Source organism: Rhinolophus hipposideros (assembly GCF_964194185.1).
Source record: "Rhinolophus hipposideros genome assembly, chromosome: 2".
NCBI lineage: Eukaryota > Metazoa > Chordata > Mammalia > Chiroptera > Rhinolophidae > Rhinolophus > Rhinolophus hipposideros.
The window spans coordinates 108,958,981-108,972,507 of NC_138048.1; the positions used below are offsets into that span (position 1 = coordinate 108,958,981).

Here is a 13,527-nt window from a genome sequence, read left to right on the forward strand (position 1 = left end):
GCCCCGCTCATTTTTCGTGCCCTTTGCTGTCTTGTCCCTCCGAAGTGAGCTTGTGTCAGGACGCGCGTGCTGGCGCCGGCCGCGGGGGGGTGTGGGGGGGTGGGGGTGGGATGGGGGTGGGGTGGGTGGGGGTGGGGTGGGGTGGGTGGGGGTGGGGTGGGGTGGGGGTGGGATGGGGGTGGGTGGGGGTGGGGGTGGAGGTGGGGTGGAGGTAGGGTGGGGTGGGGTGGGGGGGGTGGGGTGGGGGGGTGGGGTGGGGGGGTGGGGGTGGAGGTGGGGTGGGGGTAGGGTGGGGTGGGGTGGGGTGGGGTGGGGTGGGGGTGGAGGTGGGGTGGGGGTGGAGGTGGGGTGGAGGTAGGGTGGGGTGGGGTGGGGGGGGTGGGGTGGGGGGGTGGGGTGGGGGTGGAGGTGGGGTGGGGGTAGGGTGGGGTGGGGTGGGGTGGGGTGGGGTGGGGGTGGAGGTGGGGTGGAGGTAGGGTGGGGTGGGGTGGGGTGGGGGCGCTGCTGCCCCACCTGCAGGTCGCGCCCAGAGGCCCCGGACCGGGTTCCCGCTGTGCGCTCCTGTCCCCTACGATGACCACAGCTGGGCCGTCGCCGGGCTCAGCAGCAGGTCCTTAGTACGAGTCCTGAGCTCCCTCGTCGGCGCTCTCCTGATCCACGGAAATGACCGTGTTGTTTTTCTTCTTTTTTCTCTTACTGTCAATAATTAGATTAATTGATTTTCTGTAGTAAGCTGTTCCTGTTTCCTGGTAGAAACCAAATTTGCTCACGATTTTTTCCTGTTTTTTCTTAACCTCGTGGCCGGAGTCACGTTGCTAATATGTATTTATTATGCGTGTTCCCTGTGGTAGTCACGCCTACGGATTCCTGCAGCGTCTCCGCTGTTTGTCCCTTACAGAGATGTGACTCTGGGGCCCAGAGTCTGGGGCGAGCACGGCACCTACGGGGAAGCATGTGATGAGTGTACATGATATTCTAAATTGCCTCTACTTTAGGGAGTCTTGTTATCAGGAAGTGAGGTTGCATTTTGTTAAATCCAGCATTCTTTTAAAAGAAATACAATTAATTTTATTAATAGCATGTTTCCCTGAAAATAAGACCTAGCCGGACCATCAGCTCTAATTCATCTTTTGGAGCAAAAGTTAATATAAGACCTGGTCTTATTTTAATATAACATAAGACTGGATCTTATATAATATAAATAAGACCGCATATAATATAATATAATATAATATAATATAATAATAATAATAATACCAGGTTTTTATAATATAATAAACAATATAATACCAGGTATGATATAATATAATATAACATAATACTGGGTCTTATATAACACCAGGTCTTATAATATAGTATAATATAATATATTATAATATAATATAATATAGTATAATTTAATATAATACTAGGTCTTATATAAGACCAGGTCTAATAATATAATATAATATAATATTATATAACAATATAATATAATGTAATACTGGGTCTTATATTAATTTTTGCTCCAAAAGACACATTAGAGCTGATAGTCTGGCTAGGTCTTATATTTGGGGAAACACGGTTCATTTCCTACCATAAAACTATCCTTGCATTCCTGGAGCAAACCCCACTTGGTCATAACATATCATTGTCTTTTTAGTGTGCTGTTAGATTCTGTTTGCTAATTTTTAAAGGAATTTTGTGTTTATGTTCGTAACTAAAGAGCAGTGGTTCTCAAAGTTTTGGTCTCTTTACACTTTTAAAAAATGACTGACGACTGCACAGAATCTCTGTTTTTTGTGAGTTGTATCTATTGTGGTTCTCAGCTCGGGGTGACCCCCCACAGGGCACATTTACAGTGTGAGGAGACGTTTGTGGTTGCTACAACTGGTGATGGGGGGTGTTGCTGCTGGCTTCTAGTGGGTAGGGGCTGGGATGCTGCCAAATGTCCTGCGGTGCCCAGGACCACGACAGAGAATGATCTGGTCCAAAATGTCAGCTGTGCCACAGTTGAGCAACCCTGCTGTTGATGTACAGAGGGTGCCAAAAAAATGTATGCATTCTTTAAGAAAGGAAAAAACCGTATTAAACTTGTAATACTCGAAATATACCGATAGCAAAAGGTGAATGCAAGTCATGCGTATGCATTGTTTTGGCACCCCCGTTACATGGGCACTGTTGGTGAGTGTTTCTGTGGTGACTCTCGGGAGGTGTGTCCCTCTCATCGGGTGCAGGCTGGCTGTCCTGCGGGTGCACTGCGTTCATCCTGCCGCGTCTTCTGTAGCTGTTTGTAGTTCCCAACCCCTTGTTCTTCCTTGGGTTGGGAGAGAGGTATCAACCTTTCCTGTCATCAGCCTGATTGGTTTGCATGACATCCATTGTTTCTGCTTTATGAAACGAGCTGCTGGGTTATTTGGTACGTAGGTATGATATCTTCTTTAAGAATTTTAGTTGCTAGCATTATCCATGTTTCTGCTTTGTCTCATTTCATGTTGCTTGGCCTGATACTTTATATTGTCTGATATCAAGAGTTTGAGCCCTATTTTTCTTTTTGGCATTTCCCCAGTATACATTTTTTCATTGTTTTCAACTCTGCTGAATTGCGTTGTTTGAGGTATTTCTCTGATATCTAGCAGAGTGGGTTTTGTTTTGTAAAGTATTTCCCTTTTTCAGTAGGTGTTCTCCACCTGCCTCAAGTGATCGATAGGATCCGTGTGTCTGTGTGTTTGCAGGGTCAGAGATAAAATGTGTGTCCACGTGCCATTTGCAGACTCTCTCACAGGGCGTGTGGCCTCTGTCCTTCCCTTTCCGGTTGTTTGGTTTGTGCTGTGTTTGGTGTGGTGACCTGGCGTAGCTGAGGAAGTGTGTGTTTTGTCTTAGTGGTTACCTGATGCGAACCTAATACGAGAATCTTTCTATCAGAGCCTGCGTCCTCTCCTTTTGGATAACGCCTGTTGTTTCTCTGCTGACAGAGACAGTGAAATGCCCCGTACCTCCCCAGCACCAGCTCTCACACCTCACGCACACCTGAGCCTCTCTGGCCCACGTTGTCAGGCCCTGCTGTCATTTCCACTCTGCTCTCTTGAAGTGCCCGTGACTCGTTCTCTCCCACCTCCCTGCCAGCCCACCCCACATGCTGGTTGGTTGTCACAGCATTGAACGCTCACGTGCAGTGCGGTCAGCTCTCGCGGCTGAGGCTTCCTTCTCCAGGTAAACATCTCACAGCTCAGCCCCAGGTGTGTCCCAGCTCTGTCGTGGGCACAGGTTCGGACGCATGGCAAACGGAGCCGTTTGTTGTGTGTCCAGCCCTGCTCGCCTCTCCTAGACCTCCTGCCTACAAGTCTAGTTTACCATCTTATTTTTCACTCCAGCGTTTTGTTTTGTTTTTGCACATGTTTGTACGTCTTTTCCTCTGACTTGGTTCCCTTCTTAGTGTGACACACTGTGTGAGCTGTGTCTCTTGTCAATGGAACAGACAGCTGGGTTTTAACTGCTGTTTCTATTTACGTGGTTACTAATATACTTGGACCTGCTCTGGGTCATCATCATTCACCACCCTTTTCCTTGGTGTCCTGCCTTGTCTGGAATTGTACCCGTTACCTGTTACTCTATTGGAATGTCTACCTTACACCACAGGGAAGCACAGCTGACTTAGCTAAAGCTCACTGCTGTCTCTGCTTTCTTCCCAAATCGTGTACAGGCCTTAGAATCAGGACTTTGGCTTCACAGTGTTTTCAGACCCGCGTTTCCTGGGCACATGCAGCACTGTGCTGGCGTTTGCACCTCGCTGCTCTGACAGAGTCTCTGCCGTGGCCCTCGGGAAGGCCCTGAGCCCGGAGAAGGGACCCTGGGGCCAACGCAGGACGGGGAGGGCCTCTGGGTACTTTGCACATGCGGGCCGGGCCGTGGTCGGTGAGCCTGTCTGTTCCCACGGGGGCCTCTGCTTTCCCTCCCAGTGCTCAGGGGAGAGTGTGTTTCCAAGAAAAGCAGCTGTGCGATTATGGTGTTTACACTGGTGTGAGGAGAGCAGGGGTGTGTCTGAGAAGGCGTGAGGGGGACCAATGGCCCCCCGCCCTGCGGGATGCATGCGGCCTGCGTGGCCTCCGCGGACAGAAGCCCAGACCTGCGGCTGGTTCCCGTGTAGACTCGTCCTTGTGCTGCAAGGACAAGACGTTGGGATTGAAATGGGGATGGCGGAAGCCAGGAGCCTGGAGCTGTGTGTCCATGAGCATGAGTGAGGGGGCTCCATAACAACTCAGGGGAGTCCTCCCCGATTGCAAATCGCAGAGTTCCACATCTGTTAGGAGCAGGTTCAGCCACGTGTGGTAACAAATATGCAGGTCAGCTGTCCTCCCATTACCAGTGAGACAGCCCGATGTCCCTGACTTTCCTCTGATGTCCCTGTCAGTCCGCAGCTCTGTCCTCCCAGTTACGGCTCGCTTGTCTCAAGGAGGCTGCTCCCGCCTTGCCATTTCATCTGCATTCCAGGCAGGTGGGATAAGGGCACAGCTGGGCAGTTTCCTTTTGAAGACTTGTCCCCATGCTCCACCCACTGGCTTTCACCTCCTTGTCCATGGCCGGACACAGCTGTCCAGGCTGCAGGGGAGCTGGGACCTTATGTTGTTGACTGAGGCTGTGTCTGCCTGACAGAATGTCTGTCCTTTTGGTACAGAAGCAAGTGACAGTGAGTGCTGGACTGGCAGTGCAGGGGAGGAACAAACTTCTCTCTACTCTCAAGGTTCCTGCAGCTGGTCTAATAAGCAAACAGTCACGAGACAGATTAGCAAGAGAAAATGACCAAATTTAATATGTACATCGTCATAGAACCCCACATACGTGAGAGGTTCAGAGATGGGAAATGAGGGGCATGACATCCTGAGCTCAGGGTGAGGTAAGGCGCCTGAGGCCTCAGAAGGTCATTGCAGGACGATAAGAAGAGCAGATGTCCAGTCATTAGTAGTTTGCCCTACCCTGTAGAGAGGTCAAAAAAAAGTTATTTCTGCTGATACCTCTTATAATAGGCAAGTTCCCTAATTCATTTCTTCTAGGTTGTTGGGGGTGGGGACAGAAGTTTGTTTGGAGTCTACAGGGGCTCACTTGCCTTCAGAACAACCCTCCTAACACAGAGTCCCTTTCTGAACCCCTAGAGCAGCCACCCCCTTCGTGCCACTTCCCGGGACAGTCAGCATTCCAGAAAGCGGCCTAGCCTTAACCTTGGACCTGAATGTGACAGAAAGAAGGCATTTTCCCCATTTCTTCTTGCTTCCCTCTTCATACGCTATACGCATTGGTAGTTCTGCAACTGTCGACTTGCATTTCTGTTTCTCCGCGTGGGGGCTGGTCAGGTCTGAGCTTTCAGTTTCTTTGAGAATAAGACAAAGGACAACTTGACAGCCTCAAGCAGGATTCCTCCCTAATCACTCAGCCACCTCAATTGGTGGCTGTCCAGCTGTGTGGGGGCAGCCTGGCCCTGGCCCCTGGACCTTGAAGCGCTTGTCCCACGCCCGCTCCTGGCTGCTTCCACCTCCCACCTTCCTGGCATGAGGACAGCGTAGGTCAGGGGTGAGGAGGACTCGGCTGAGAGCTCCTGCCTCCGCACTGGGAGGGCCTGGGGGACAAGAGCCCTGCCACTCTGGCCCAGGAAGCCCACAGGTAAGAGCGCAGTACGGCTGGGATGAGGCCCCAGTAGTGGGCAGGAGAGAGTGGGGTTCAGGGTGGCGCGTCTCAGACCCCATGGGCCCCACCCGAATTTGCACCCTCTGTGGGTCTGACGCTCCCTCCGCTCTGGCCACAGACAACAGTGGGGTGTTCTTCACCCAGGACCCCTCCCCCCTGGCCTGCCCCGAAAAGCATCCCATCCCCCTTAATATGCCTGGTGTCTGTCCATCCTCACTCGGAGCTAAACTCCACGTAAGAAGCACCCAGACCGGTAGAGAATTTTTATAAGCGTTTATAGTAGCGAAACTGACACCGTGGGGAGCAAGATCTCCAATGCTCTGGAGAAGGGCCATTGGCAGCTTCTTTTATGCACGTGAGACTAAGGAGGGGATGTAAGGAAGATTACCAGGAGGGGGGAAAGCGAGTCGGGGGTCGGATGATGGGGTAGTCCACAGGCTTCTGTGCTCTCTGAGGGTTAACACCCCCTCCCAGGGCTGTTTCGGTTATTCAAAGGTGTGGGAACCTAGATGCACAAGGACGATGGGCCGGCTGGAAACCTTTCGCTGAAGAGGTTCCAGGCCTGGGGGTGCCCCCCCGACCCGCCCAGGTGGGGATTCGGACCCGCTCACCCTGTGAGGTTCCTTCCGCAGGAGCCCAGAGGCCAGGTCTGCGTCTGTCTGACCTCTCTCTGCCCCGTCAGCCCACCCACCGCAGTCCACAGGCTGCTTCCGCAGCATGATTCCTGCGTCTCTGGTGTCTCCCCGCCAGGGTGGTCAAAGGCTTTGTCTGCCACGAACGTCACACAAGTGACTGAAAGCGCAGAATCACGGCTCACGTGTGCTGTGAGCCCGTAGAGCTGACACGCCGACCTGCAGGCCCTGAGAGTCACACACACATGAGCTTGGGGACCACAAGGACCCAGGTGACAGGTGACACAGCACGTCCCATCAACTCCTCTTACCGTTGCTGGCACATTGCCAGGATGGCGTTTTGGCTGAATGAGGTTAAATAGAATACATTAGTAAGAGTCGTTTTCCTTGTTCCGGTTTTTAATGTGGGTACTAGGGCACTGAGCTTATCGCATGAATCACTTTCTTTTTCGGGGCGGCCTGTTGAGTGTTGTCTGTCAACCTCTGCCTGGGACAGACCCTGCTTGCAACATGCGTTGGCTCTGCTCTCCCGTGCTTGTGAAATCTGGAGAGTTCTTAAGTCACATACAAGTCGAGTCACCCCTGCCTTTGCTGCCCGGACAAGTTGTTTCTGTTTGGACGACCATCAGGTTCCCACGCAGGTGGCAGGAAGAAGCAGTTCTGAAGGGCGAGTGTGTGTTCGGGTTCCTGTGGCGGGACGGGAGGTACAGCCTTTCGTGGGTGCCCGAGGGGCGCTGGTTGGGCTCTGAGGACAGGCCTGTGTGCGGGGACCATGCCTGAGAGAGAGGGACTTAACCAGAGAGTTCTTGGGTGTGGTGCATTTTATGCTGCAAAAGAAGTCCCCCGACATTTAAGAGAGAGGGGTTCTCCGTGGTCCTGCTAGTGGTTTAGTTTCTGGGGAGTTGAAATCGACGGGTGTGGGTGTTCGTGTGGTGAGACCTGGTGCCTTGCCCAGTGGTCCTGTGTGACCCGGGGTGGATGGGCCGACGGCCAGGCCAGGGGTCCACAGGGCTTGGCACAGGCCCCACCTTGGGCCTACGCGGCAGGAGGTGAAAAGCTTTTCTCTGACGGGAGCTGTGTGCTGGCTCCCGCAGGTGGTTCGGGTGAGTGAGAGGACTCTTGTGTGTGGCAGAGCCAAGTGCTGCCGGCGAGGCCTGGGATCGCGACAAAGGCCCTTTTCTGTAAAGACTCAACTAGACCACCGTCAATCTGTTCGTTTCACAGTCAGATGTGTGGTTACTGTTGCTGCCAGGACCTGCAGTGGGACGGGGGTGCAGAACACCGTAGATGTGGTCTGCCTGTGTCCAGGAGCAGGTGTGGCCACATGGGGCTCGGGTCAGCAGGCCGCGCCCGCACTCCCGCGAGAGCGTGCCGATGGCCTTTCCAGGTCGGGTCACTGGTAAGGCCCGTGCAGGGAGGGCTCTTAGAGCCTAGGCCTTGTGGCCACGGGCGGAGGAGCAGCGGGGGAGGACTGGGGGGCTTGAGCCAGCCCTGTGCTGGTCAGCACACGCCTGAGGGGCCGGGACAGTGCAGCCGTGCCCAGTGGCTGTCGTGACCCGCGTCCACCGGTGCTGAGTGGCCTGGCTTCCCTGCAGAGCACAGAGCTGCTGCAGCCGCCCGGGACTCGGGGCAGACTCCTTCCCGCCCTGACAGCCGTCCCTTCCCTCTCGTGGTTTGGTCGCCAGCTCCTTGTACTCACAAGTATTCCCAGCGGATTCAGCCTGATGTCAGTGGGAACGACTCCTTCCGCTTCCAGCTCTGCACTGCCCCCTCCCCCCCCCCCCCCCCTCCCCGCCTCCGTGTTCTTTAATTCAGCTCCGCAGCTGCCGACACAGTGGCTGCACAGCAGGTCTGGGCCCTGACAGTGGTTCTGAACTTGGAGCTAGAGGGAGCTGCAGGTGAGCTGCTGGAGGCAGTGGGGGCGTGCCATCAGCTCCGGGGGACCTTGTGGGTCAGGGCAGCCACGTCAGGCAGCCCCCACTGTCTATAGAAAGCGCTTGACACCTGTCCATGAAGATGGCTTGGTGATCGCCCACTCACCTGTGACAGGTAAAATGTGGGAAGTCACACCGTCCTCTCAGGGAAACCAAGGCAACAGAGTATCTGATCTCAGAAACAAGGTAAGTATCCCTTGCGGGCCAGAACCAGAACTGAAGTGCTGAGCATCGGGAGGGCCAAGGCTGGGGGCTGTGGAGGTGCCGCCTGGAGGTCTGCCATGGGAAGCGCAGGGTCCCAGCTGCTCTGCCATGGAAGCAGACACTCATGGCCAGCCCATGCTGGAACCAGGGGCCGGCATGGGGTGCCCTGCTGGTGAGAGGAGCTGAGGTAGGAGGAGGGAGGAAACACAGTGGCCGCGGCCTTCTAGGCAGCTGGGCCCAGAGAAGGCAACAAGTACACAGCTTCTTGACGTAGAGCGAGGCAGGCTGAAGGTTGGCCTCTGCCTGAGCCACAGCGTCCCCTACATCGCGAGGCCACAAGAGCCCCAGGCACTGTCTCGTCCCTGGTCTGGGTGGAAGGCTCAGACCGCCAGCTGGAGGCCACTGCACATGGCAGGATGGAAGGTTCGGCAAAACTTTGCCAAACTCGCCATCAAGATCAGAGTCACCCAGGAAGCCTGACACGAAGACAGTGCTCAAAGTCTGCGCCAAGCAGATGCTCTTCAGGTGAAACTTGGTTTGTGATGGAATTTGGAAAGATGCTGGAAACGGTGCTGTGTTTCGTACTCTCAGAGCGCTAGGTGAGCCTGAGCAGCTGGTAAATGAGACAGGACACTGTGGAGCAAAAGTGGTTGTTTATTAGGGGCTGCTGAACGACCCCCACTTCCCTGTCTGGTTTGGAATTGGGAGAGGTGAAAATGTCAGCTTTTCACCGATCTGTTGGGGAACGTGGGTTAAATGTCCAGCAGCCCGGCCTTCCTGATGGTGTGGGATGGGTGTCCCTGTGTGACAGAGCTACACCCGGCATCCTCCTCGGGCAGGAGAGTCCAAGGACGGGCGCTCTGCAGGCTGGGGGCCCCCGGAAGGAGGAGCCGACAGTATCTCAGCATGTTCTCAGAGGACAGTGCGTGAGCAGCAGTCCCCGAGAGGTGACTGGAGGGCTGGGCGTGATCTATCAGTGGTCAGAAAATGCAAGTGCAACCACGTGGGGTCACAGCCCACTCCTTAGATCAAACACCAAAGGGTGGGCTGAGGGTGCCCAAGGTCAAGGGGCCCGAGTGGGAGTTGGAGGGCTTGGACTCCGGCGCAGAAAAGGGGGCCATTTACAGTGGGCATGTGCTCATGAGGGAAGGCACCTTTTCAGCACAGAGGGGCAGGAAGAGCCCTGGGAGTAGGTTCCTGGCCGTCTGGTGTCCTGGGAAGGTGCACAAGAGAGCCATGGGGCTCCCTCCCCACAGAAAGCCTGCGGATGGTGCAGGAGGGGAGGCGACACTGCCAGTGTTGCTGACGTGTGACTCTCAGGACCCCTGTGCACAGCGGGTTTGTTCAGGTTGGTGGGATTTCTGGGGACCTTTTGTGTTGATGCAGGCACGTGGCATGTGTAAGGACTGGCTGCGGGTGCAGCTGTGTGTGGCAGACCCCGGGCTGCTGACTGCTGCAGGCAGGACTGTGGGGGGGTGAAGTGCCCAAGTGCACCCCGGAATGCCCAGCAGCCCACAGCCGGCACCTACCGTGTTTTGAGCAAGGTCCAGCACCTTCTTCCTAAAGTAGCCCGTGCTTCTGTCCTTTCTCCAAACAGGAGAGCACACAGGAGAGCCTTTTGGCCCCTTCTCATTGTCCTGTCCCCCATGTCATTCAGTGTCCTGGCAGCCTTGTACGGGAAAGCAGTGGGATTTAATGCTCCCAGCTCTGCCACTAGTGAGCTCGGGCTGCACTTCCTCCCCTTTCCAGAAAAACGGGAGGTGCAACCGGTCACGCTCATTGGGAAATGAGGGCGTTTCAGGTGGCAGACACTTCTCCCGGCACATTTTGTCTGCTCCTCCATGGAGCAGCGGCTACACGCCAGGTACAGACAGCACATGTCATGGGGCCCAGAGCACCTCTAGGAACCCAGGGCACCCCACGTGGCCCAGGGCACCCCTCAGAGCCCAACACACCCCATGGGGCCCAGGGCACCGTTCAGGACCCAGCACACCCCACGTGGCCCAGGACCCATTCAGCCTATGCTGTGCCCCCTACTCGGCTCCCTGACCACAGGCCCATCTGGAACCCCTGTTGCGAGGAGTCCACCCCCACCCCTGCATGGCGCTCTTGCCTTCAGAACCCCCTGTCACACCCCTTCCACAGAGCAGCTTGCCCCTTAATTAAAACAAACAGGCAGAATCTCTGTTCATCCTTTTCATCCTGTTTGTTCTGGATACTTGTTCCCAGGGAACTGGACAGGCCTCTGCTCTGCTGTTTGTCAGGTTCTCGGTCACAAGTGCATGGTGGCCGCCTGGCCACTCTCTTTCTCTCAGAAGACCCGTTATTTTCCATCTGTGGTTGTATGGAGCCTGGGATTCTCAGGAACACGATGCAGATGGGGCGAGGGACCCACTCCCGGTGAGGGAGACCTGGCCCCGCAGGGAGGAATGTGCTGGGTGCAGACCCTCATTGGGGGTGTCATTCACCCATCCTCCCACCCAGCCTCAGGCCTGGTCCTGCAGGACAGGGGCCACTGCCTTCTGTTCGGTGTTTATTTTCCGTCCTCAGTTCCTGGCTACCCAAACCAAATCCTCTAACAATTTGATGTGGATGTTCTCTGGAAGGTTCTATGTTTAGTTTGAAGAATGTCTGGTTTCCACAGTGGCTTTAAGGAATTGTCTTTCTCATCAATTCCAAGCTGTATTTCAATGGCCGTACGTGCAGTAAGGAGTTCTCAGGGAAGGGCCACCACTCACGGTGACAGTGACATCCCAGCTCCCTGTTTGGGGCGTGGCTTTCCCAGCGAGGGTTCCTTGCCAGGGAGCCTTTAATGGAGGTGGTCTTTACACTTGTTTCAGGCTTGCGTTCTCTTTTAAAGGTTATGAAAATAATTCTACCCATTTTCAAAAGTATAGGACTTTAGACTTCCTCCCCTGGGTCCCAAGCTGCTGGAGCAGAGAAGGGCCTGAGATTGGTGCCCCGCAGGCCCCCTGATGACACCTCCTAGGGACGGGCCAGAAACCCACCCGGCTGGTCAGACCAGGAAACTCCACTGGAGGCCTGAGGGCTTTTCGGTTCTCACTCTTTTGAAGATTATAGACATAATATATCCCCATTTTCTAAGATAAAATCTCTTAGGCTTTCTTACGGGGGCTTCTGAGCACGAAACCTCAGCTCTCTGAGCCACGGGTATTGTCAGCACGGGGGACCCAGTCTCTCTTGAATGTCAGCGCGTGGATTTTCTACCTGAGACCTTGGCGTGCCTGGTCCACACTGTGCTGGACGGTCAGGAGGCCCAGGAAACGCCCTCTGGCTGTCGGGGTCTCGCACATCCCTGCCCACCAGGGATGGCAGGTGCGGTGTACAAACCACGGTCTGCTGCGACAGAATTACCTTTGGGGTCTGTGGGCATAGATTGGGACTTTTACTAACTCTGGAACTAAAAGATATAACGAGGGTTGTATGTCATACTCATGACATGGGGGAAAGACTGCTTCTCTTTCATATGTTTTCTTGCTAGATCTGTGTCATTGCTTAGAATGAAATTTGTCTAAGCATTTTAAATTTATATTGTCTTCTTATTTTGAAATCTAAATAAATTTTTGTTGGAAAAATCAGACTCAGACGAACGCCAGGTGTTAAGGCTGACATGGCAAAGGGCCAAACTGGAAACCAGGCATCAGAAAAGCCTCTTGTGCATTGATTCTTTTCGGGAAATTGCCGTTTTGTGAATTTGCATTGTGGAAATCGTCTCCATTAGATATGTTCTGCACACTGACTGAGTGAAGGTGCGAGACCTCGTTCTGCAGGTCGCACTTCACAGCCCCACCTGTCATACGGTTGTCCCTTGTCATACGGTTGTCCCTTGTCATACGGTTGTCCCTTGTCATACGGTTGTCCCTTGTCATACAGTTGTCCCTTGTCATACGGTTGTCCCTACAAGCCAGGTGTAGCCCACGCTTGTGCACCCAGCTGGGAGCCAAGTGGGGGAAGCCGGAAAGATCCAGGCTGTGCCCAACCCCAGCCGGTTTGACAACACTGGCTCAGCTTTCAGTCCTTTATTTAAAGTTGGCGGAGACTGGGCTGAGCGGCGTTGGGAGCCCGGCCTGAGGTGGAGGTGGCAGTGTGGAGAGAAGACGGAGGGCAGCACAGGGAGCTGGACAGGACCTGGGAGAGGAGGGTGGCAGCCGGCCCTCCCCCACCCTCCAGGTAAGGTCAGTGTTGCGGAGCCTGCAAGGTGTGGTCATGGTCACTGGCTATAGCTGGTTTCTCTTTACTTTTTCTGTCTGAGCCTTTTTCCATAAGGTTGAAAAAATTGGTTTGCCTCCCCTGGGAAAATGTTGACGTGTCAGTCGGCAGGTCGGTAATTCAACACCCGGCCACGTAAGGGCCCCCTCCCCACCACGCCGTGTCACTGGTGGCCGGGCATCAGGGTGATCCCACGGGACCTCACACCATCCTCATCTTTGAGGCTCAAAAGTGGAGTGGGAGACCCGGAAGTGGGTCCACCTATGGGAAACCCTACACAGCTGGAAGCTTCTCCTGTTCCCAGAAGGAGCTTGGCCGGTTTGGGCAGTAACATGCATGGTGCTGCACACACTTGCTCACGCCCCAAGGTGAAGGGAGCGTACTCCATTGTTACTCACAGAGCTGGTGAGAGAGAAGCCGGCAGGGCTCTGGGGGGGCCGTGCGGTGGGGCTGGGAGCCCAGAGGCTTATCCACCATCGTGCGGTCACCTGACAGGACTCCCCAATGTGGAAATGAGGGGAGCAAATGCTGCACGAAAAGGCTACTGAGGCTTAAGCAGAAATGGGTTCCAGCTTGACACAGGCCAGCACCGAAACCGTGAGGCGGCCGCGTGCCATTTGATCCGTGTCAAGGGGTCTGAGGGGATGGCCCAGAGTCAAGTTGTTACAGCACGGGTTGGGCACTTGATCCAAATGTCCTCAATAGGAGAATGGTGACATACTTTTTAGTACATCCCTACAATGAAATAAATACCCTGCAGCTGATTTCACAGGAATGAAAGCAGTGATGGTAACGATAACAGCGCCCGCAGACCCTTGACTCACTGCTTCATACAACCCACTCATTTAACCCTCATAACCTGGGGATGG

At 54.5% G+C, this 13,527-nt stretch overlaps 1 protein-coding gene across 6 annotated transcripts in view; it reads left to right on the plus strand.

The window, feature by feature from the left end:
* The window catches only part of AGPAT3 (1-acylglycerol-3-phosphate O-acyltransferase 3), a gene marked incomplete at its 3' end in the record, with an annotated part of 96,107 nt that overhangs the window by 31,726 nt on the left and 50,854 nt on the right, over nt 1–13,527 (plus strand). The window contains exon 1 of one of the 6 annotated variants that reach the window (XM_081070602.1): nt 6,838–6,994. The exons of the other annotated variants lie outside the window; for them this stretch is intronic. Of the gene's footprint in view, nt 1–6,837; nt 6,995–13,527 lie in introns of those variants that run through there. 6 annotated transcript variants of the gene reach the window in all.